Here is a 23198-nt window from a genome sequence, read left to right as displayed (position 1 = left end):
AAAAAAAAAAAAAAAAAAAAAAACCCTATCAGTGAGAAGCAAGTGAAAACAAGCTCAGGGCTCCCACTGACTCTGCATTATGGTGAGTTGTATAAATTTCATTATATATTACAATGTAATAATAATAGAAATAAAGTGCACAATAAATGTAATGGGCTTGAATCATCCCAAAACCATCCCCCCCCCAACTCTCGGTCTGTGGAAAAATTGTCTTCCACGAAACCAGTCCCTGGTGCCCAAAAAAGTTGGGGACTGCTAATCTAAATCAACCAAGAGCAAACATGGCAAACTGATGGCCCACTACATGCAGTCCGTAACACAGCACGTCATGTCAGTCAGTTGCCAGCATTTACAAAAGGGTAAGGACATGTGATAATCCAGGCTTTAGTCTTCTCTTTAAAAATGTTAATATCAAGCCATACCGAACCATATGACAACAGTTGGCTTGAGATGCACAGTTCCGGGACATCTTCACTTAGTGTAAACTTCACGATCATCCCCACCAATCACTGATCTTTCCCCAGCTGGGATGCCATGTATTAGATGCCAGTTGTTCCTGCTCTTATGCTTAATTCTGCAAGACCCTTCAGTTACTTACTGAGTGCCTCCCTGGTCCTTTTAAGCAAGTAAGTTTGCAAATCCTTTAGGGAACATCTAGTATGTAAAATAACAAACTACCCCCCCCCCAAATATGTGTGTGTGTGTGTGTAGCTCTCTTAGAGATAATCTTAATTGAAAACTTCCTTTGTGCTAAGCACCTTTTTTTTTTTTTTTTTTTTCGGTACGCGGGCCCCACACTGTTGGGGACTCTCCCGTTGCGGAGCACAGGCTCCGGACGCGCAGGCTCAGTGGCCATGGCTCACGGGCCCAGCCGCTCCACGGCATGTGGGATACGCCCAGACCGGGGCACGAACCCGCGTCCCCTGCAGGCGGACTCTCAACCACTGCGCCACCAGGGAAGCCCCTAAGCACCATTTTAATCCTTTAATTTAATCCTTTAATCCTCACAATACCCCTACAAGGTAAGCACCATTGTTCAATGCATTTTAGATGACCAAAATAGAGTTTTATAAGTTAACTGATTCGCTCAAGGTCACATAGGTAGGACATGGCAAAGTCATGTCCAAGCTCGGGACAGGCCAGTAAGTAAATTGTTCACGACTCTATAATTCAGTCTTCTACAATGGCTCATTCTTCTTTGCCATCAAGCTAAGTCGGTATGAGAGACATAAATGCCCTCTAAGACAGTGAAAGAAAGATGGGGATGAGACTGAAAGTACCAAATGTCAACAGAGAAGGGGGAAAAGCAATGAAAATATCACAAATAGCTCAACTGCAAGCTTGTAAAGGGCTTCAGCTTGCAAACAGCTAGAATAGCCATACACGCTAGCCAAAAGCAAAACTGTAAAGTAGATAAAACTCAAGCATTGTCAGTCTCCATGAAGCCTCACAAACTGCTGATGAGAAAAAATTATCCCAAACACGGAAATAAGGTAAAGAGAAACGCAGCATGTCCTTTCACTGTCACATTGGGGCTGTATTTAACAAAATCATCCCAAAATTATTTAATTCCTAGGGGAATGTATCATTGTTTGACTTGCTATTCACTACAATTAAAGGCCAGGCTTTGTGAAGTTACAGATTAAGCTGTAGATTTCAAATGAGTTTCAAAAAAGAAAAGTAGTTACAGTTTTATAACTCTGTAGGATATTAACCAGTGTTGGATCAAACCTAGCAACCATATTCTGACATTCCTTATTAGCCAAAACTACACACTGGGGACTTCCCTGGTGGTGTAATAGTTAAGAATCCACCTGGCAATGCAGGGGACAAGGGTTCGAGCCCTGGTCCCACATGCCACAGAGCAACTAAACCTGTGAGCCACAACTACTGAAGCCCGCATGCCTAGAGCCCAAGCTCCACAACAAGAGAAGCCACCGCAATGAGAAGACCACGCACCACAACGAAGAGTAGCCCCTGCTCGCCGCAAATAGAGAAAGCCCACGGGCAGCAATGAAGACCCAATGCAGCCATAAATTAATTAATTAATTAATTTTTAAAAAATACAATAAAGTAAAACTACACACTGCCTCCAAATGCCCTTCCAACCAGCTTTGCCATATTATTGTTTGTCTCATTAATTATTTGAATTTGATATGTATTAATTCTGTTTGAGTAAAGGGTCATGGTTTTAACCTTTTGAACACTGTAACTGGACACTGCAATTCCTTAAACCACTCTCCCAGGCAGCTACACTCCAGGCCTATCCCTCTCCTTGCTTCCATCTCCAAACTTCTGTAATCAGGAACATGCCACAGAAAATCAAAATTAAATTCTACACTTCAATCTTAGTAAGTGGGAACACCTTAACACATCAGAAACTCAGGGAAAACAGTGTAACAGAGGAGATTTCTGGCCATGCAAATATGCAATAATAACCCTAATGCTGAAACTTTAGGCATCAAAATAGGTAACTTAAAGGAGACAGAATTCAAACACTAGTCTTTAATGGTTTATCAGATGGTCTTACAGACATCATATATGTTCCAGGTAAGAAAGTATCTACTTAACAATTAGGTTTTGCAATATTTTGGTGTTTCCCATTTAATAGCAGTACAGTTCCAATAAAAAAATCCTTAATACAAGTGAGATTAGATAATACATTCCCTTAAAATTATTCATCCAATTTTTCTTGATATACTCTAACAAGTAATGGTTTTCAACCATTAATTCACATTTCTATCCACAGTGAAAAAGAAAACCTACCAAATCATAAATCAAGAGATCCTTTCACTTTAAAGGGATGGTAAACAGCAGACAGCAGGATAACCAGACACCCCAAAGACAAAGCCACTACACAGAAGCCACAGTAATGAAACTTGGCTGAAGTCTGAAGTTAAGAACTGCAGCTCCTCTCAGATTTTTGTTACAAGGTCACAGAGTAGGATGATTCCCTGGAAATATTTAAACTAGAGAGGTTAGATTAAATGTGTGGGGAAGGCCGGCCCTCCACCACCCATCTCAGCCACAGTCATAAAACTTCTGGCTCTTCTCCGGCTAAAATTCAACAGCGCCTTATTTGATACCAGGAAGGCAAACCCAGCGTTGTTGCTACCATGTGCTTATCCTAAACCCAAGGCAGATAACACTCACATTTCACAGCACTCTCCTGCTGAGCCAGGCCTTGTCCTCTCTATCCGGCTCCAAATGGATTCCAGAAAAAGAATACAATAAAACAGATTGTAAGCAGACATCACTAATCCATTGAAAGTGATCCTCAGGATACAATGTGCCACATTAAAGCCAGGACTTCTCAAGGGACTCTGAGGTTACTTGAAATGATCACAGTGATCAATCCAGGCAACAACAAAAAGTAGGGAGGAGGGACAGAGAATCAAGTTTTCAAAAGAGAATATCATCAGAAGCAAGGAGGAGAGTGTGAGGCATCAGTCTACCCAAGATTAAGACTTGTTATATAGCCACAGTAACCAAGACTGTGGTATTAGCAGGCAGACAGACACTAGATCAATGGAACAGAAAAGAAAACCCATAGAGAGACGTGCACTGTACAGTCACTGATTTTTGACAAAGGTGCAATAGTAATTCAATGTAGGAAGGACAGTCTTTTCAAAAAATAGTGCTAGAGAAATTGGACGTCCATAGGCAAAAGAAGAAAGAGAAGGGGGAGGGAGAGGGGGAGGGAGGGGGAGGGAAAGAGGGCGGAAAGGGGGAGGGGAAGGGAAGGAGGAGGGAAAGGGGGAAAGGAGGAGAAGAAGAGTCATCTTGACCTAATATTTGTATAAAATATGAGGTTTAACTCAAAATGGATCATAAATTTTAACATTAGATATAAAACTATAAAACTTTTTAAGGGGTAGAATAAGAGACAAGCTTCTGGAACTGGGGCTTGGTGAAGAGTTCCTGGATATGACACCAAAAGCATGATTCAGAGGAGGAGAGATGAGTAAGTTAAATTTCATCAATATTAAGAGCATTTGCTCTATAAAGGTGCTTGTTGAGAGGATGAGGGGGCAGGTTACAGAATGAGAAAAAACATTTGTAAACCACATATCCGACAGTGGACTACTATCTGGAACGTATAGAGAATGCTCAAAACTCAACAGTAAAAAAAAAACAATCCAATTCGAAAGTTAGCAAGTGAAACGAAGAGATATTTCACCAGAGAGGATGGCAAATGAGCGCATGAAAGGATATTCAACATCATTAGCCACAAGGGAACTGCAAATTACAACCACAATGAGATATTGCTGTACACCTATTGGAAGAGCTAAAATGAAAAACAGTGACAACTCCAAAAGCTGGTGGGGATGCAGGAAAGCTGGATCTCTCCCTCACAGTGGATGGGAATATGGCATGGTACAGGTTTTCTGGAAAACAGTTGGGCAGTTTCTTTAAAAAAAAACAAAACACACATTTACCATATGACCCAGCAATTGTACTCCTTATGTATTTATCCCACAAAAGTGAAAACTAACGTCCACACAAACACCTGTACACAACTATTAATAATTGACTTTGTCCTGAAGCAACCAGGAATTGGAGGAAACAAAAAAAAAAAAACTTCCTTTAAAAGGTGAATGTTTATACAAACTGTGGTACATTCACACCAAGGAATACTGCTCAAAAACATGGTGGAGTGAACTACTGGTGCACACAACCACTTGGATGGAGATCAGGGACATTATGCTGAGGGGAAAAAGCCAATTTCAAAACGTCACATTCTGCATGATTCCATATATATAACATTCTCAAACTGACAAACTAGACAGACGTAAAACAGATTAGTGGATGGCAAGGATTGGGGATGGTAGGGGGAGGAGAAGTGTGTGACTGTAAAGGGGTAGAATGAACACGATCTTTGTGGTGATGGAATCATTCCATAGCTTATTCCAGTGGTGGTTAAAGCAATCTACATATGTGATAAAACGGCAGAGAACTATACACACACATTGTACCAATGTCAGATTCCTGTTTTTGATACTGTAACTATAATTATATAACCTTGAACCAATGGAAGAAACCTGGTGAGGAGTACATGGAACCTCTCTGGACTAGTTTTGCACCTTTCTGTAAATTTACAATGTTTTCAAAATTAGAAGTTATAACAAGTAAACGTCTTTGACAGATAGTCTAACACTGGCCATAATTTTTGCTTTTTAACCAACCCATTTTGATATCTCCACATGGAAATAAAGAAATCATACCAGGCAAAATGTATGTTTAAAGACAATGACTCAGCCATAAAAAAGAACAAAATAATGCATTTGCAGCAACATGGATGGACCCACAGATTGTCATACTGAGTGAAGTCAGACAGAGAAAGACAAATATCATATGATATCACTTATATGCGGAATCTAAAAAAAGGTACAAATGAACTTATTTACAAAACAGAAATAGAGTCACAGATGTAGAAACAAACTCATGGTTACCAAGGGCAAAGTGGGGGGGGGGGGGGGGGTAAACTGGAAGACTGGGATTGACATATACCCACTACTATATGTATTTAAAATAGATAACTAATAAGGACCTACTCTACAGCACAGGGAACTCTACTCAATACTCTATAATGACCTATATGGGAAAAGAATCTAAAAAAGAGTGGATACATGTATATGTATAACTGATTCATTTTGCTGTACACCTGAAACTGACACAACATTGTAAATCAACTATACTCCAATGAAAATTTTTTAAAAAAGAAAGAAATCCCTGATCCCCTGGTCAATCATGCCCATTTCTGCATTGTCTTTTCAAACAAAAAGAAAAAAAGAAAAAGAAAATTAGACCATGACAGTTTTCATTTTTCTTATTCTCCCCCAAAATGTACACCCATATCCTATTTACAACAGTAATATCAAGGGGTGGGGGAGGGGAAAGAGAGCAAGTGACATTTAGCCATTTCTTGGAAATATACCCCCTAGATAATCTGACCATGAAAATAAATGATGTTGTGAGAGGAAAAATGTAGAACAGCCACCATTACTTTAAATTTCCTGTTGATCATCTGATAAAACACTGGGAAATAAAACAAGAATGCATTAACACACATTACCAGGCCTTTGAACAATGTACCAATTAAGGAATGGATTATATAATTTCTACAAAAGAGACATTAAGAAAGGAAACATACAAAGATCTAAATATTTTGCCTAGATTGAATACTGAATAGTTCTAACCCAGGGACAGATTACAAAACCAACTCTTTAAAATTAATTATCCGTATCTGCCCATCCACCCGAACCCTCTCCCCAAACCTTTGAATTCCATTTCTATCCCTCAGATCATTTAAATTAAAACAATGTTACTCTCTGTGGGCTGGCACCTTTATACAGTTTACATACTAAGCATCTGTGTGCCAGACAGTATACTAAACCATTTTTTTTAAGGCAATCTATTTAAGTTTGAAATTTTAACCAAAATAAACAATGTTAAAAAACTCACTCTTATTAATTCCCCAATCACACTATCACACTAACAGTTTCATTTTGGAGCTGTAATAAAGAAGTTAAGGGAAAACAGGACTATAAATTTGCTATTGACTTTCGTATTTCATAGTTGCTTAGATTATGAAACTAGCAGGAGAGACTTCTACACAAACAGAGCTCCCAATGCCCAATTCTAATCCCAGCAAGCGGGTTAGATGCTCATTCTATACTGCCCCCCACCTTACCCGGCCTGCTTCCCCCTCCAGGTCAGAACCCACACCGACTTGCCTGAGTCCCCCCCGCCCCACCCCAGCCCCTCCACCACTCAGCTGTGAGCTTCAAGGAGGCTGACTTAATTCACAACACCGGGTACGTGGTCCAAACTGGCCTTCCGATTTCTCTCAGTCTGGATGCCACACTGTGTGGAGCTCCATTCTGCCACCTCGAAAACAACATCTCTGAGGACAAATCTGATGCACAGGTGACAGAAGAAAGATGATAACAACCTGCGTTCGCAACGGACTTGGCTGGCCACCGATTACCTGGAGACCTACTATCTCTGGATCTCTAGTATGAACAATAACGTTTCTTTATTTTCTCACTGCTCAGAGTTGGGTCTCTCCTGACTTGCAGCTGAGAGCATGTTAAGTGATGCATGGGTCTTGCTTACATGGCAGCCCGACCAGGGGGTGGTCTCTGTAGGTATTAAGAGAATCAAGTCCTCCAGGCATTTCATGACTTCGGGAAATATACATGACATGGTGTTAGAAATGAAAAAGAGAACACAAAATTGGTCCTAATATATGTTGCTTCTTTTTGATCTTTAATGACTGCATAATATTCCATCGTGTGAATAGCCAAGCCCCACGGTCAGCTGATATGTTACTTTGTAAGACTAACTCTGGACACTTCTCTGCCATCTGCCAGGATAAAGGCCCAGTAACTTCATTCATCAATTACACAGTGACTCTGTAGTGAATGGCACATCCTTGAGTTTGTAGACAGGTATATACATTTGGAGGCAGCGCTAACCCAGACTTCTCAGAAACCATTGCGTCCTTAAACTCACCATCAAATCTCAAATGGTTAGCAGTACAATCAAATCTGATGACTCTATTACTTAAAGCACTAAAACAATTCAGCTTGCAATTCTAATGTAGGCATCCAACTGGAACAGTAACCCACATTCCAAGAGTCCCAGATAATGGCCAGTGACCAGGAACAGAAATGTACAATAATTCCAGCTAGGGCAGAATCAAGACTGGAGGGCAAACTTTGGTGAAAATTTATTATGCTTGGCTGAATTTACAATGTAGTTGAAAGGCAAGAAGAAGTTAAATAATCCTGTAAGACAATCACCAGAGAGATGTCTGATTAAGTGCCTAGCAAACAGAAGAGACAATAAATTAAAATTATGAGCGAGAAGAGTGAACTTACAGAGATCACAGGTAAAATACTTAAATAATCAAGGTTAACACAGCAGAAACAAGTGACAAATCTAATAGGCTAAATTATAGCAGCCTGTGTCTGGCAACTGGATACTTCAGAAGTCTTTGGGGGCTTCCCTGGTGGTGCAGTGGTTAAGAAGCCACCTACCAACACAGGGGATACAGGTTCGAACCCTGGTCCAGGAAGATCCCACATGCCGCGGAGCAACTAAGCCCGTGCGTCACAACTACTGAGCCTGCGTGTCACAACTACTGAGCCTGTGTGCCACAACTACTGAAACCCATGCACCTAGAGCCCGTGCTCCACAACAAGAGAAGCCACCGCAATGAGAAGCCCACACACCACAACGAAAAGCAGCCCCCCGCTCACCTCAACTAGAGAAAGCCCAAGAGCAGCAACAAAGACCCGACACCAGCAAAAATAAATAAATAAATATTTTTAAAAAGGAAAAAGAAAAAAGTCTTTAACTGTATTTTCCAATGACTGGGATTAATCTACAATTAGAGATCAGCTTTAGAAATCTAGCCACTAGAGGTACAGATTTCTCTCCTGGCATTGTTTAAATAAACTCTACTACTATTTACTTCGTGCCTATCATGTGCTGTGGATACAACAGTGAAAAGTCTCTACCAGGGATTCAGGATGGTAGTAGCCCTTAAAATGGAAAGAAATGAATAGAAGGAGGTGTGAAGGCGCCTTCTGTGGTGCTACTGATGTTGTTTCTTGATCTGGGGGCTGGTTATATGGGTGTGTTCAGATTGTGATCATTCATGGAGTTGTTCACTATGATGTGTACACTTTTCCATATGCATGTTGCCATTCAATAAAAATGAACAATCCCTCTGCCATCACGGTGCTTACATTCTCAGGAGGTTGGATATGGAAGGGAGAGATGAGAGATAGTAAGTAAGTTAAAATAAAATCAATAGAATGCCAAAAGACACTCGGGAGGAAAAAAGCACATCAGAGAGAGGAGATAGGACAAGTCAGGAGTGGGCTATAATTTGAGAGGGAGTGGGCAGAGAAGGCCTTCCAAACATGGGACATCTGAGCAAAGACCCACAGGCAGTCCCGAACAAGTCATGCAGGTCTCTGGAAAAGATCACTCCAGGCAAAAGGAAAAGCAATTACAAAAGACTGAGGCAGGGGTTTCCCTGGTGGCGCAGTGGTTAGGAATCCGCCTGCCAATGCAGAGGTCACGGGTTCAAGCCCTGGTCCGGGAAGATCCCACATGCTGCAGAGCAACTAAGCCCGTGCGCCACAGCTACTGAGCCTGCGCTCTAGAGCCCGTGAGCCACAACTGCTGAAGCCTGGGCGCCACAACTACTGAAGCCCATGCATCTAGAGCCCGTGCTCCACAACAAGAGAAGCCACCTCAATGAGAAGCCCGCGCACCACAACAAAGAGTAGCCCCCACTCGCCACAACTAGAGAAAGCCCACGCGCAGCAACGAAGACACAACACAGCCAAAATAAAATTAATTAATTTACAAAACAAGAAAACACTGAGGCAGGAGTGTGCCTGGGACTGGGATGTGTGACGATCAGTGAGCGAGGCCAGTGTGGCTGAAGCAGAGCGAGCGAGAGGTGGAGAAGTAGAGGGGGGTTAAAGAGGGGACAGGAACTGGACGCCATAGGTGCTTGATGCTCATGGTAAGAACTCTCGCTTAAGAGGGATGTGGCTCAGAGGAGTGACAAGATCTGAGTTAATGTTTTAACAATACTCTGCTTGCTCTGATTCCAGATATACAGAGACCCTTTTGTTTTTAATAATGCAGATCAACTTTCATCATGACAGCACTGTACACAAGAGAATGTTTACGAGAAACACAGAGGCTCCCTGTTTAGAATCATTTCATTCAACACACTTATTTATCCACTTCTTTGATAAGTGAGAGTCAGAGAACCAACACCAAAGCACATGTTTTCTGACTCTGAGTTTCTATTTTTTTTCTACTGTAATTCTTTTGGTAACTAAGCAAAGTGCCGGCTTTCAGTTTTCCTCGATTTACTCATTCCACAAGTATTTACAGAGGCCCTACTATGCGTCTGGCAGGAGTGAAGTAGCAGGGAGGGGCTGGCCCTTGAAGTTAACAACAGGCCACTGTGATCCAAGGAGTCAAGAGTTATGTTACCAGAAGGGTAGCTGCATGGGAGGAGTACCTGATTCTGAACATGAGGCAGGAAGGAAGGCTTCCCGGAGGAAGTGAGAGCCAAGGTGAGGCCAACAGGACAAATGGCTTGGTGCAACGGAGACCAGAAAAGTAACACAGCCCATGGACTGGCACACAATAAGTGACGAACCCAAGTGATACCATTATAACTTCACAATTCCTACCCCTACTAACCAGCCCATGTAATGCTGGTGAAGTCCACTGTGGATTACTGAAGCATCTTACTCTAAGTCTGGCATGACTCCCAAGGAGTAAGACCTCTAATTCTGACTCCACTAACTTGGAACTTGTGATCCTTTGGGGCAGGGATTAGTTTGGCCTTGTCTAGGAAAAGGATTTTGAATACAAATTAAAAGGAAAGTGATAAACTAGTGTAGGAAACCAGTCTGATACACTTCAGACACAGAAATCAGCATATGAAGCACATGCCAGGCAAATCAGACTCATAGGGTGGCCAGAGAGATGTTTCAGTAGAGCAGGGTTCCTTGAGTTCAGCACTTTTGACATTTGGGGCAGGAGAATACTTCAGTGGGGGCTGTTCTTTTTATTTATTTTTTTAAATTTTATTGAAGTATAGTTGATTTACAATATTAAATTAATTTCTTCCGTACAGCAAAGTGACTCACCTTCATATATATATATATATATACACATATATATATTCTTCTTCATATTCTTTTCCATTATGGTTTGTCACAGGATACTGAATATAGTTCCGTGTGCTATACAGTAGCACCTTGTTGTTTATCCATCCTATATAATAGTTTGCCTCTGCTAGTCCAAACTCATTCCTTCCCTCCCCTACCCACTGACCCCCTCAGTAGGGACAGTTCTGTGCCCCGTGGGATGCTGTGCAGCACTGCTGGCCTCCACCCACTAGATGCCATTAGCAAGCCCCTCTGTGACAACCCAGAATGTCTCCAGACGTTGCCAAATGTGGCCTGAGTAGCAAAATCACCCCTCCACTTGAGAAACACCACAATAATGAGGAAACGACAGACCTTCTGGAGTTTTTGAAGGAATACAAGGGAGAACAGAAGCAAGAAAGGCAGGAACTTGCTGCTTCTCCTGACCCAGGACACTTTTCTGTCATTTAATAAAGGCCCATTAAAGTGTGGATCAGAGAAACTCAACTGTTAGCTCCACTTTCCCCAAGCCTCACACACACATAGAATCGATTCAGAGACAAGACTTCAGATCTGAGGTGAGGAACACACAACTGCTATGAAGAGGAAAATGGCATGAGAAGATGAAAAAGAGAGTAAAGAATCAAAATGGGGAAAGATGGGCCACCACACAGATTTATTCGACCTCCTGCTGGTTCCCTTTCTTTGCCACTACCAAGGCTGCCACCAAAGCCCGGACCTCAGGGTACACCGTGGAGGACGGCTGGAGAAGAGCCTACAGAAACCACAAGGTACAGAGAGGAAGGGCATGAGCTCTGAGGATGCCAATCCCCGGAAGCTTTTGCAGGAAAAGGCCTCCATACTCAGTATCCCCACAACTCCAAGGTCAAGGCCCCTTGATGAATGCTTGAGAATATCTGGACTCTTTTAATTCAAGAGCCTTTCCTCAATTACATCTTCATATACAACACTAGTTAATAAAGAAATTCTTTTCCCAAAATGTGTACGTTTCTTACTCAATTGCCCTTTTTCTCTCTCTGTGGTAAGATTTTATGGCTCAGCAGGAGGCAAAGCAACGTAATGTTTCATGTACGGAATCCTTGCTGCTTGTGAAAGCTTTTTACAAGAGTGGAAGAGAAAATCCTTGCCTAAAATGAGGCTTAGGGATTTCTAGGGCTTTCAGTAAAGCCAGGTGATGGCTGGTGTCTGTACCATTCAAGAGGGATCGCTGGGGACAATTTATAAAACCAATAAAGCCCTAACAGGTAAGAATTCAATGTTGATTATTGATTCCCTATCAACTTAAGACCCAAACTTCAAATTCACTGTGCACATCACAATTCAACGACTGCTCCAAGTCAATAATCGTATTGAATTCCATGCTTCTATTACAAATGGACAAGGAAGAGAGGGGACAGAACACCAGGCCAAAAGGTCCTCGAAACCTTGCTGTAAAATCCAGCTCTCCAAGGCAAGCTCGTCAAGCTGTCCTGGAAGTCCCTAGGCCACTTCAGTGCCCTCTGCCTTCCAAAGGGCCTGGTTTATAGTTGCCAAAAAAAAGTTACTAAGTCAGAGAAGCACGAATTTTGTCCCCAAGCTGCTGTTCAGGACACACCAAATTTCCCTGATTTGTTTCAAGGCAACAGAGGTACTGGCAAAATTTCCATCTTCCCTGCTTTCACTTCGATCTCAAAAATAAATATAAAGGAGTCCGGGATTTTAAAGCTAAAGGACAATATCAAAACATCACACTGTTTTAACTCGCTAAAGCCAAAAGTGCATTCAAGTAGATAAGGCATGTGGATCCCAGCCTTCCCCAGCATGCAGTAGGAATCTGCCTGGAATTTTGCAATTCACTTCTATGCCCCATTACAAAGGGCCAAAGTGAAGCAACGTTAAGAATACAAAAGGAATCTTTTAATAAAATAAGTATTGTCATTAATCTAACAAATTCTTCCCTGAATATAACACGTCAACAGTTAAGAGAATGAAGTTGGAGTTTCTAAATCTGTTATGGTTCTCTGAGCCTTACTTTTTCTTGTGTTTGGTTCAAACACGAGCTTAATATATTCTAACACCTATAAAAAACAAACTATTCCTTACAGCAACACCTACTGTTTCTCCTTCAAGCATACAAGTAAAGTAGGTTATCAATTTACTGTTTACGGGAACAAAGGAGTGATTTTGATTTACCATAGAACTAGTTTTGAGGCAGAGATCTCTCAAGTTCTGGGTCTTCTTGCCTTTGGCCCAGGGAATTTGGGCCCTAGTTTCCTCATCTGTAAAATGGGTAGAATAACAGAATATATCTCATTGGGTTGTGGTCAGAATTATGCATTGCACTATAGGAAGCACTTAATAAATTGTAACCGTAACTATTATTACTACTATTCTACTTTCCTTTGGGCATTCAGAGATGAAGCACAGGAGGCAAAGAAAAGTAGCTAGAATGGACTGTTCCACTTAAGAGGCACAAAAATTTTTTAGAACATGTGATTCCAAGAAACATTTATGAAAACTGGACAAGAGCATCGATACATCTTTTACAACAAGAGCTAGAAGAGCTTAAGACAAAGAAATAAGTCAACAAAATAGGTTATGGAGTCAATGTCTCTAGGAAATTTTTATAACAAGATTAGGCAAATATTTTTACAAAATGGTTTAAGCACAAGTTGGTCTTTCTGCCCTTAAATGCTGTGAATATAAGACACTTCATAACACTACATGAAGAGGAGATGGTGAGGACACTAATAAGGACATTAATAAATATACACTTTCTTTATAAGAAGGGACAATAATTGGAGTTCCTGACTTAATAATAATCCCGAATGCTTATAAAATATACTGCTTTCCCACAGGGTAGATGATCTCATATGTTTTGCTTTGCTTTGTAATAAGAAATTGATTTCTCTCTTCAGGTTGAGACGTTTCCCTGATAAACACCCAAATTCACTAGGTTTCCAAAGATATTAGGACTGTACAGGTAAATTATTCATAAGGAAAAACCATAAAATGACCACAAGATAGCACTTCAGAGGCAGAAACATACCTCCACAGGGTTCAAGACGACATTAGACTCTTAGAGTTGAGACTTAAGCCCCAAATTCTGGGCAAACGGCAAACAAACCATTCCCTAAAGAGTTTTAAAGGGAAGGGGAGTGGCAGGTGGCAGTGCAGCGAAGAATGAAGAGCCGTTTCCTCAGCTTCCATGTGATTCTGCTGTGGTTTTATTTTAGTTTTATTGGAGTATAGTTGATTTACAATGTTGTGTTAATTTCGGCTGTACAGCAAAGTAACTCAGTTGTGTGTGTGTGTGTGTGTGTATATATATATTCTTTTCCATTATGGTTTGTCACGGGATGCTGAATGTAGTTCTCTGTGTTATACAGGACCTTGTTGTCTATCCATCCTATATATAATAGTGTGATTCTCCTCTGACCATGTGATTCTGGATGCCATTACATAGAAACGCCTATTAGGGAGTCCAGGGCTACATCACCACAGGGAGGACCCTCCCCATCTATTACATCATTATGTCCCCCTGATATCTAGCACAGGACCCTGTGCACAGCAGGCACTCACAGAGCATCAGCTGATGGATCTGTGAACTAATAAATACAGAATTAGCACTCACTTCTTGAGGGTGGGAAATTCAATACCAAAAAGAAAAGACTGTTGGTGGGAAATTAGTATGCATTCCATTGCTTTTGAGAACACACGGTAGTGTGATCATGTGTTGTTACTGTCTTGTATTTTTTTCCTTTTTGTTTCTTTTTGATGTTCACCATCCATCCCCCATCCCACCAGCAGCTTTAATTCTTTTTTGGAAAAGTATGTTCCCTTCACTGTAGACAGCTAAATAGTTGACCCAGATGAGATGCACCCAGTATAGGAGCTGAAGAGCAATGGTCCAGGACACATGATCTACACCTCGACCCTGCCCTCGTGCCACCTCTAAATCATGAATGAGCTCCTTAAGGAGAAAAGGCAAGGCTGGACATCATTGTCCCAGGCAGCAGGAGCTGCACCTTTGACCAGACTCCCAGCTGCAAGTGTGCTGTCCTCCAGCACTCATTTCCTAACCTCCTAGAACTGCTTTGTTCCCTGCCCACAGCCAACGTTGATACTTCAGTTGCCTCTATTCCAGGAGCTCCTGATAACCCTCCGAAACACTTTAATCAACTCAAGTTGCCCAGACTTGGTTTCTGTTGTTTACAAACCAGCAAAACAGACCAGAAAAACCAAAGTAACCCTTGCAAAGGAAAAGACAGTGATCTATTTATCAGGTTTAGGTCCAGGTACCAGCAATGAAAATGCCAAAGCAACAGTGGCTAAAACAAGATACAGGATTACTTTTCTCTACCTCAGGGAGGTCTGGGGATGGTGAAGCATTCCATAGTAAGAGGGCTCATGTGGCACCTTTGAATAAATTAGAAAAAGGTACCCCCCCAGGGGAAAGCAGCCCTGTAGGTACATGGCTTTGTAAGCACGTGATCCTTTTGTGGAAAGTAAAAGGCCTAACCCTTCTCCATGTACACTCCTTGAGAAGCAGAGTGTGGATTGAATTTCAGTCCCTTAATTAACCTCTCAGCCAGAGGCCTTTCTGCAAGAAATATTGCAGAAGTATATACACAGTGTTACCTATACTGCTTCTATCTTGTGACTCTGCTATCTTCTACATTTAATACCAACCTCAAGGTCTTAGGTAACAGCTCAAGATTCAGCCACCATGTCCACATTCTGCCCAACAGGAAGGAAGAAGAGATAAAGGACATGCCTCTCTCCCTTTAAGGGCCCTTCCTAAAAACTACATGCTCTTTCCACTTACATTCAGTCAACTAAAATTTAAATCACACCTAACTACTGAGGCGGAAGGCCGGTCTTTATTCCACGCAGCTGTGTTCACTTAGAAAAACACAGCTGCTGTTACTGAGGAAGAAGAGAAGAAAATCAGCAACCTCTAGACCACTATCTGAGGTTTGGTTAATACACTGGTATACGACAAAAGGTAGGCTGTGGCCTCTTCTTGAGGTTTTCAGAAGTGTGACACCGTTGATGTCTCACAAAATATATTAATAGATGTAGAGTTCATACATTCAAAAACCAGAAAGAACTTACTAGAAAGGTTTTTAGAGGTCATTCAGTTCAAATCTCTCATTTGAATATTAATGTTTCATAACATATACCACTGCAAAGATATATAACTCTGTATTTTAAAAATATGGTATTATCACTCATTTGTAACCTACCAATTCTTTGTTAATTATTACAACAAATGCTTTAATGCCTTTTTAACATTTAAATCACCTGTGCAATTAGCACAATGTCTAATAACAAAGGGAAATGGGCACATAACTTTTGCAAGCCATTTAATAAGAGTGTGGATGCCTCATTGCCACATAATAGATAAGGTGACCACCTTCTACGAACCAAAAACTGGGACACTGCCTGCCACACACAGAAATGATGGTAAGCACTGCTGAATGCCGGGGCCAGCGTGTGAAAGCTGGAAATCTATTTAACTACCAGTATTACTAACTTTCAGAAAAATCCTATTACACTAAATTAGAGGAGGGGGGTGAGAATCGTAATCACCTGAATATAAGCTCAATGGTAAAGGGTTATTTATCTGTCTCATTGTCTCCTGTACCCCCCCTTGGCTAGCAAAATACCTGGTACTTACAGAGACTTAAAAATATTTGTTGCTTCAAAGGATCTGTTAAAACTCTGGTAAGAACTTAAAAGATCCAAAACCCAAAGACACGCATTCTAGGAATTTGTGAGACACCATAAAATCAAAACAAAACAAAACAAACAATAAAATAGATGATGAAAGGGGATTTGTGGTGCCAGATAGGAATTCCGGAAGTTGGTAAAAGGTTATCACTGCTCTCAAAACCCCCAGAACATGAGGAAACATGACTCATCTAATTTCCCAGAGTATTTACTCAATAAACTACTGACACACACCAAGCATAATGCCATGTGCTAAAGCTACTACGTATGACTTCCCTTGCATGTTTTTGTAGTTTTGCTACATATATAAGTATGCATACACAAAACAAGGTATTACTTTAGGTAGGAAAGAAAGGAGTATAGCTTAGGGACATAACAATTCTCTAGTGTTATCTCCTTAAAAAAAAAAATCTCTTAAACAACTGTGTTGGGCTGCACCCCACAGGCCTACAAGGCCTGTGCTTGCCCAGCTTCAAGACCAAAGAAAGAGACCAGAGTCAGCAAGAGAGACATCAGTAGTTAAATAGATGGGGAGCTTACACGTCTGAAGCAAGGTCCTGGAGCAACACCCCACCGTGTGCGTTGCACAGCCGGCAGAACATGAAGGCAGTCTTCACTTGCCGGGTGGGAGGGAGGAGCGAGGATTACCAGTTATAAGGGAACTGACATTGACATCAGGTGGGCTCATTAGTTACCAGGGGAACCAGCAGAGGAGCACTGCAGCTCACTGCCCCTTTGATAAGAACAATCACCAGCTGGCCTGAGGCAAGTACCTAGGAAGGTCAGTCACGTGCCTAAGCTATAGGTGAAGCAGGCACTGTTTGGGCAGGGGATGGACACAGAGCAAGAGAACAGCCATCTTGAGTGGCCTGACCATACACACTGTGACGAAATATTACCATCTGTTAAATGTGAGTATATGGTGTATTTTCTCTAAGTAAAAAGTTTCCATAATTCAAATTTTAAAAAATAATTATGACAGTTAAGCTAGTAGCAAAAGCTTTTTCTAAGAAAATAAGAACATTAATAACATTTTGCCTAATGGGCCATTTTTTCCCCAGAATAACATTTTTCTAAGTTGAAGGAAACAGACAGGATTCACCTGTGGTAGCCACAGTGGAGGGTGAAGGGTGGGGAAGAAGTAATATCGTACACAGGAGTCTAAACGATCTGCGGCCACTTGCCACACGACTGTGACACGAAGTTCCTTCTTACAGCTCTCACATCTTGTATTTGGCCATGTCCCTCTGCTTGCGGGATCATAGTTCTCTGACCAGGGATCGAACCAGCAGTGAAAGCATGGAATCCTAACTACTGGACCGCCAGGGAATTCCCTACTTACTTTAAAAATGGAGATACTATCATCTAACCTCACAAGATTATTATAAGAGTTTAGCGCAAAGCTTGGCAAATAGTACATTATTAATAACTGATACCAATTATTATCATTTAAATAAGAGGTTTAAATGTATCTTCAATTACATTTATGATTAAATAAATGAAAAAGCTGAAGTTCTTAAGTTTTACCTCCATTTTCATATAGTTGTTGCCAACATATTTTAAATTTCTTCCTTGTCAACAAAGAAGCCAAATGCACGTTTTGTCAGTCTACAAACGTACGGCTCAAACTTGGAGGGGTACTACTGCCAATAACTGGGGTGAGACACTCCCACAGGTCCAGGCCAACATCCCTAATTCCACTGCAACCCCCTCGCTCAGCGCTTCTCCTCGTGTGGTCCCAGGACCAGCAGAGTCAGACCTCCTGGGAAACTGTTAGAAATGCCACTTCTCCAGTCCGGCTGTAGACCTCGGGGATAGGCCCAGCAACCTGTGTTGAAACAAGCCCGCCACGTGATTCTAACCCAAGCTAATGTTTGAGAACCACTGGCCTAGCCAACTTTCCCACTTGAGGGAAGAGATTTCTTTTCAGTCTTAGGGAGCTAAGGACTAATAGTCCAGAGCAGAAATTGCAAAATTTTCACGTAAAGGACTAAATAGTAAACATCTTAGGCTCTACGGCCAAGAGGCAAAATCAAGGTTATGTAGGCATTTATTTAATCCCTTAAAATGAAACTATTTAAACACATAAAACCCATTCCTAGTTGGTGGGCTGTACAAAAGCAAGTGGTGGGACACATTTGTTGATCTCTGGTCAAGAGACTGGAATTAGGCAGACTTTCATCACCTGCATTTTTCTGGCTTGCCCCTTACTAGCTCTATCCCAAGCATGCAGGCTGCTTCCCATCTACCTCAGTGGACTCACCTGCAAAATGGAGATCACAATAGCTCTGACTCCATCAGGCTGTGGGAAGGACTGAGAATGGACACAAAAAAGCCCCAGTCCCCCACTGGCTTAGTGCAGAAATAACCTACCTGCTGCTGGCTGTTTTGTTTTTACTATGGTCTCACCATTAGTGTTTACTTCCTCTGACAGACTTGGAATACAAACTTGCCAGACCTCGTGACACTTTCTAAAATTATCACAGAGTATGATTGTTATTCTTAGGGAAAGGCCCTCAAGGGCAGTTTAAAAGTAGCCACATGAAAAATATGTTTCCAAAACATTTTTATGAAACCCAGGAATTCCCTGGTGGCCCAGTGGTTGAGTCTGCCTGCCAATGCAGGGGACACGGGTTCAAGCCCTGGTCCGGGAAGATCCCACATGCCGTGCAGCAACTAAGCCCGTGCAGCAACTAAGCCCGTGCGCCACAACTACTGAAGCCCGTGCGCCACAACTACTGAAGCCCGTGCGCCTAGAGCCCGTGCTCTGCAACAAGAGAAGCCACTGCAATGAGAAGCCCGCGCACTGCAACGAAGGGTAGCCACCACTCGCCGCAACTAGAGAAAGCCTGTGCGCAGCAACGAGGACCCAATGCAGCCAAAACTAAATAAATTTATAAAAAAAGAAACCCAGACTGGTTTCCGCTGTGAATTAAATTTTCCCATACTGCTCAGTTTAATTGAGCCAGCTCGTTAGGAAATACCCAAAGAGCCAAGGTTTTGGTGAACTAACAGTCTACCTGTTGGGGTGTGAAAGTGTCCCTTGGCTTCTGAAGCCGCTCCTGGACACGGGTCACTGCTCTAGTGATGACTTTAAGCACAAAGCTCCCCTCACTCCTACAGAAGACCGACAGTATTCAAGTCACCCCTTCGCACTGACTCAGTATTTTTTAATGGACTTAGATCACCAATTGGCTGGAAAATGCCGAAAGGAGGACGGTCTTTTCATTCATTGCTGATGAAGTAACACAGAGTGACATGGCACTTTGGGGGAGACAAAATATACGTTAAAAAAAAATACCCTCTAGGTGTGGAGAAAAGGGAACACTCTTGCACTGCTGGTGGGAATGTGAATTGGTACAGCCACTATGGAGAACAGTATGGAGGTTCCTTAAAAAACTACAAATAGAACTACCATATGACCCAGCAATCCCACTACTGGGCATATACCCTGAGGAAACCAAAATTCAAAAAGAGTCATGTACCAAAATGTTCATTGCAGCTCTATTTACAATAGCCCGGAGATGGAAACAACCTAAGTGCCCGTCATCGGATGAATGGATAAAGAAGATGTGGCACATATATACAATGGAATATTACTCAGCCATAAAAAGAAACGAAATAGAGCTATTTGTAATGAGGTGGATAGACCTAGAGTCTGTCATACAGAGTGAAGTAAGTCAGAAAGAAAAAGACAAATACCGTATGCTAACACATATATATGGAATTTAAGAAAAAAATGTCATGAAGAACCTAGGGGTAAAGCAGGAATAAAGACGCAGACCTCTTAGAGAATGGACTTGAGGTTATGGGGAGGGGGAAGGGTGAGCTGTGACAGGGCGAGAAAGAGTCATGGGCATATACACACTAACAAACGCAGTAAGGTAGATAGCTAGTGGGAAGCAGCCGCATGGCACAGGGATATTGGCTCGGTGCTTTGTGACAGCCTGGAGGGGTGGGATAGGGAGGGTGGGAGGGAGGGAGACGCAAGAGGGAAGAGATATGGGAACATATGTATATGTATAACTGATTCACTTTGTTATAAAGCAGAAACTAACACACCATTGTAAAGCAATTATACCCCAATAAAGATGTTAAAAAAAAAAAAAAAAAAATACCCTCTAATACCAGCTAATCTTCTGTGTATTGAATCATAGATAAAAATACACATATGCATGAAGATGCATGTACTAAGTCTTATTTTTCCACTGCAGCATTATTTGTAGCATATAACTCTGAACAGCAATGTGCTCTACAAATCATGGAATATCTATACTGTCGAATACAATGCAGCAGTTAACAAGGATAGGGACATTATTTACAGAATGACCTGTGCAGATTTCCAAGATATAGTAAATGGAAAATAAAAAGTAGGTTGTCTAGCAATATACACATATGATTCATGTAATATGAAAGTTAGGTATTTTCTATATATAAAAGCACAGTGTATACACAAAACTCACACGTATTTTTCAGAGGGGTCTAGAATTAGGAGGGGTTGGTCAAGTGTGTTTCTGTATTATTAGATTTTTTTAAACTGCCATATATTCAGAGATTTTTTTTTTACTAAAAAATTAAAAATTTTAATACTCTGGCAGAGTAAGATAAAAATCAAAGAAAGAAACAGAGTTAATGTCGTTTCTACACTCATTCTCCAAAGCAAGAAATTAGGTCTTCCGTTGCTGATAGCTTTACAGATACTGTATCACTATATATTGTTCAATTACTGGGAAAAGAAACAGGTCAGGGCCTTGATGTGGACTGCAGAGATACTTCACATTGGGCACTTATTCAATGGGATAGCTCCCAGCTGCATCCTGGGCATTCTCCCAGGTGTTTTTATTACTACAGGGTTTTTTTTGTAATGACAGGTACCCCCAATTCTAAAAGCTCTCCTTGAGTCTTAGTGCCCAAAGCATTTCAGAATGTCAACAGGCTATAAGCATTGAATCCTGTCTGCATGAGAGGGGATCACAGTCTGCATTTTCAGTCAGCCATCCCTCTCCAGACTTGGGTGGAAAGGACACCAGGGGACTCGCTCCTTGACAACATACCTGTCCCTCGGGGCACATACGAACAATGGGAAACAAAAGGCAGAGGGAGAGGTACAAGGTAGAGGGAGAGGTACAACAGGTTGGGATGCAGGGATATGCTTGTGTATTGCTACAATCTTGCCAGGCACTTCCAGAAAGGGCAAAAGACAAGGGCGAAGAGAGGAGGGCAGGCAAAATGAGAGATGAATGCCCTGACCAGGGGTTCTCAAATAAAAGGGGCACCACACAGCCTCTGCTGAACCACCAGTAGTCACCAAGACTGGCAAACAAGGAACACCAGGGTTCGTTAATCCAGTTGTCATTCAACAGTAATGGCGTCAAGTTCCTCCTCTAGGCAATAAAAGAAATGGAGCAGCCTATAATGACATCTTTACCTGGCCCTGGTGGAAGAAGAAAAGATAAGGACCACTGGGGCCACCTTCCATAAGCTTAAATTTATTCAACATAAACAACTCCTCCTTATTCTATGGTCATGTTCCTTCTACTTCTTTGGTGACAAAACATCTTTTCTGCAACAACAATGCCAGTTAATAGTAACTTTTTTTTTTCCTTTAAACATTCTTAATGAACAAACTTAAAACTTAGTTACTTTACATCAGCCCTCCAATTTGATCTTAAACTGGTCCACAAAATCCGAAGCCAGAAACCAAGTAACATCCTTGAACAAAGAAAGGGAGACCAACGAAAGAATCAGAATCTACCTACGCGCTTTCCAACCTCCGGCTCCCTTCCCCAACAAACAAAACCCACCAGCTGCTGCTATTTCACTCCTAAGTTTCCAAGTGCTTTCTCTGCAGTGTTATTTCCACCTATTCTTCACGCCCATCACAGGCATCCTCACCAGCTCCAAGCCTCGGGTGCTCCAAGACACTTTGATACCTCTGGGGTGTGGGGCGGGGGTAGCTAACAGGCAAGGAAATAATACCCAGGGCTTGTGTCTCAGCCACCCGAAGTCCTTCCTCTATGTGTCAGCTGAGCTCACCCGCTGCCTGGCACCTGTGCCCACACCCCCACCAGGTTAGCACTCCGGGCAGAGCTGCCTGGCTTTATCCTTATTTAAGAGATCTGCTCGGAGCCAGGACCACAAGAGCAGAGCCTGTCAGCAGGATGCCAGGGCAGGTCGCAAAAACTGTCACATCGCAGCGGCTGGGGGCAGGCACCAGGCAGTTGCTACTGTTCTCCAAGAGACAGCTGGGTATTAATCCCACCTGAACGAATGTGGTTCACCTCATAGAGTGCATCGATCATTCAGTAAGCAGGGTACAAAGAGACTTTTGTTACCTGGGCTTTGTTAGCTTTTCGTGTTCGTTTCCATCAAGAGGGCATCGGGTAGGGAATTACAGCTTATCCAAAGGAGTTTTTCTTTACAAGGACCGTCACCAAGAGTTTTTCCATAGCATTTAGAAAACTGAATTTAACAGAAGACCAGAGGTTGTCAAAGGAGGGGAGGCACTCATTCCACTCAAGGACATCTGGCGAGGCCTAGAGACATTTTTGTTGCTACAAGTGGAGGAATCTAGTGGGTAGAGGCTAAGCATCCTACAATGCACAGGACAGTGGGCCCAAAACAATGATGTGCTCCAAAGTGTCAAACTACCAAGGCTGGGTCCCCCGGCATAACTCATTTAAAGTTCCAACAATCCTCAAGGGTGGGTACAGTTACTATACTCTTTTCCAGGATGAACAGCCGGTTAAGTAACTGGCCCGTGGA

General features: G+C 42.0%; 1 protein-coding gene across 3 annotated transcripts in view; it reads right to left on the bottom strand.

The window, feature by feature from the left end:
• Positions 1–23198, bottom strand: part of PTPRG (protein tyrosine phosphatase receptor type G) — a 739476-nt gene that overhangs the window by 581490 nt on the left and 134788 nt on the right. The gene's annotated exons all lie outside the window — the stretch shown is intronic.

This window comes from Aethalodelphis obliquidens, unplaced genomic scaffold (genome assembly GCF_003676395.1).
Source record: "Aethalodelphis obliquidens isolate GAN/ISIS:26980383/991018 unplaced genomic scaffold, ASM367639v1 scaffold22, whole genome shotgun sequence".
NCBI classification, from domain to species: domain Eukaryota; kingdom Metazoa; phylum Chordata; class Mammalia; order Artiodactyla; family Delphinidae; genus Aethalodelphis; species Aethalodelphis obliquidens.
The sequence above is the reverse complement of the archived record's forward strand: the minus strand, read 5'-3'. Positions and strand labels throughout refer to the sequence as shown.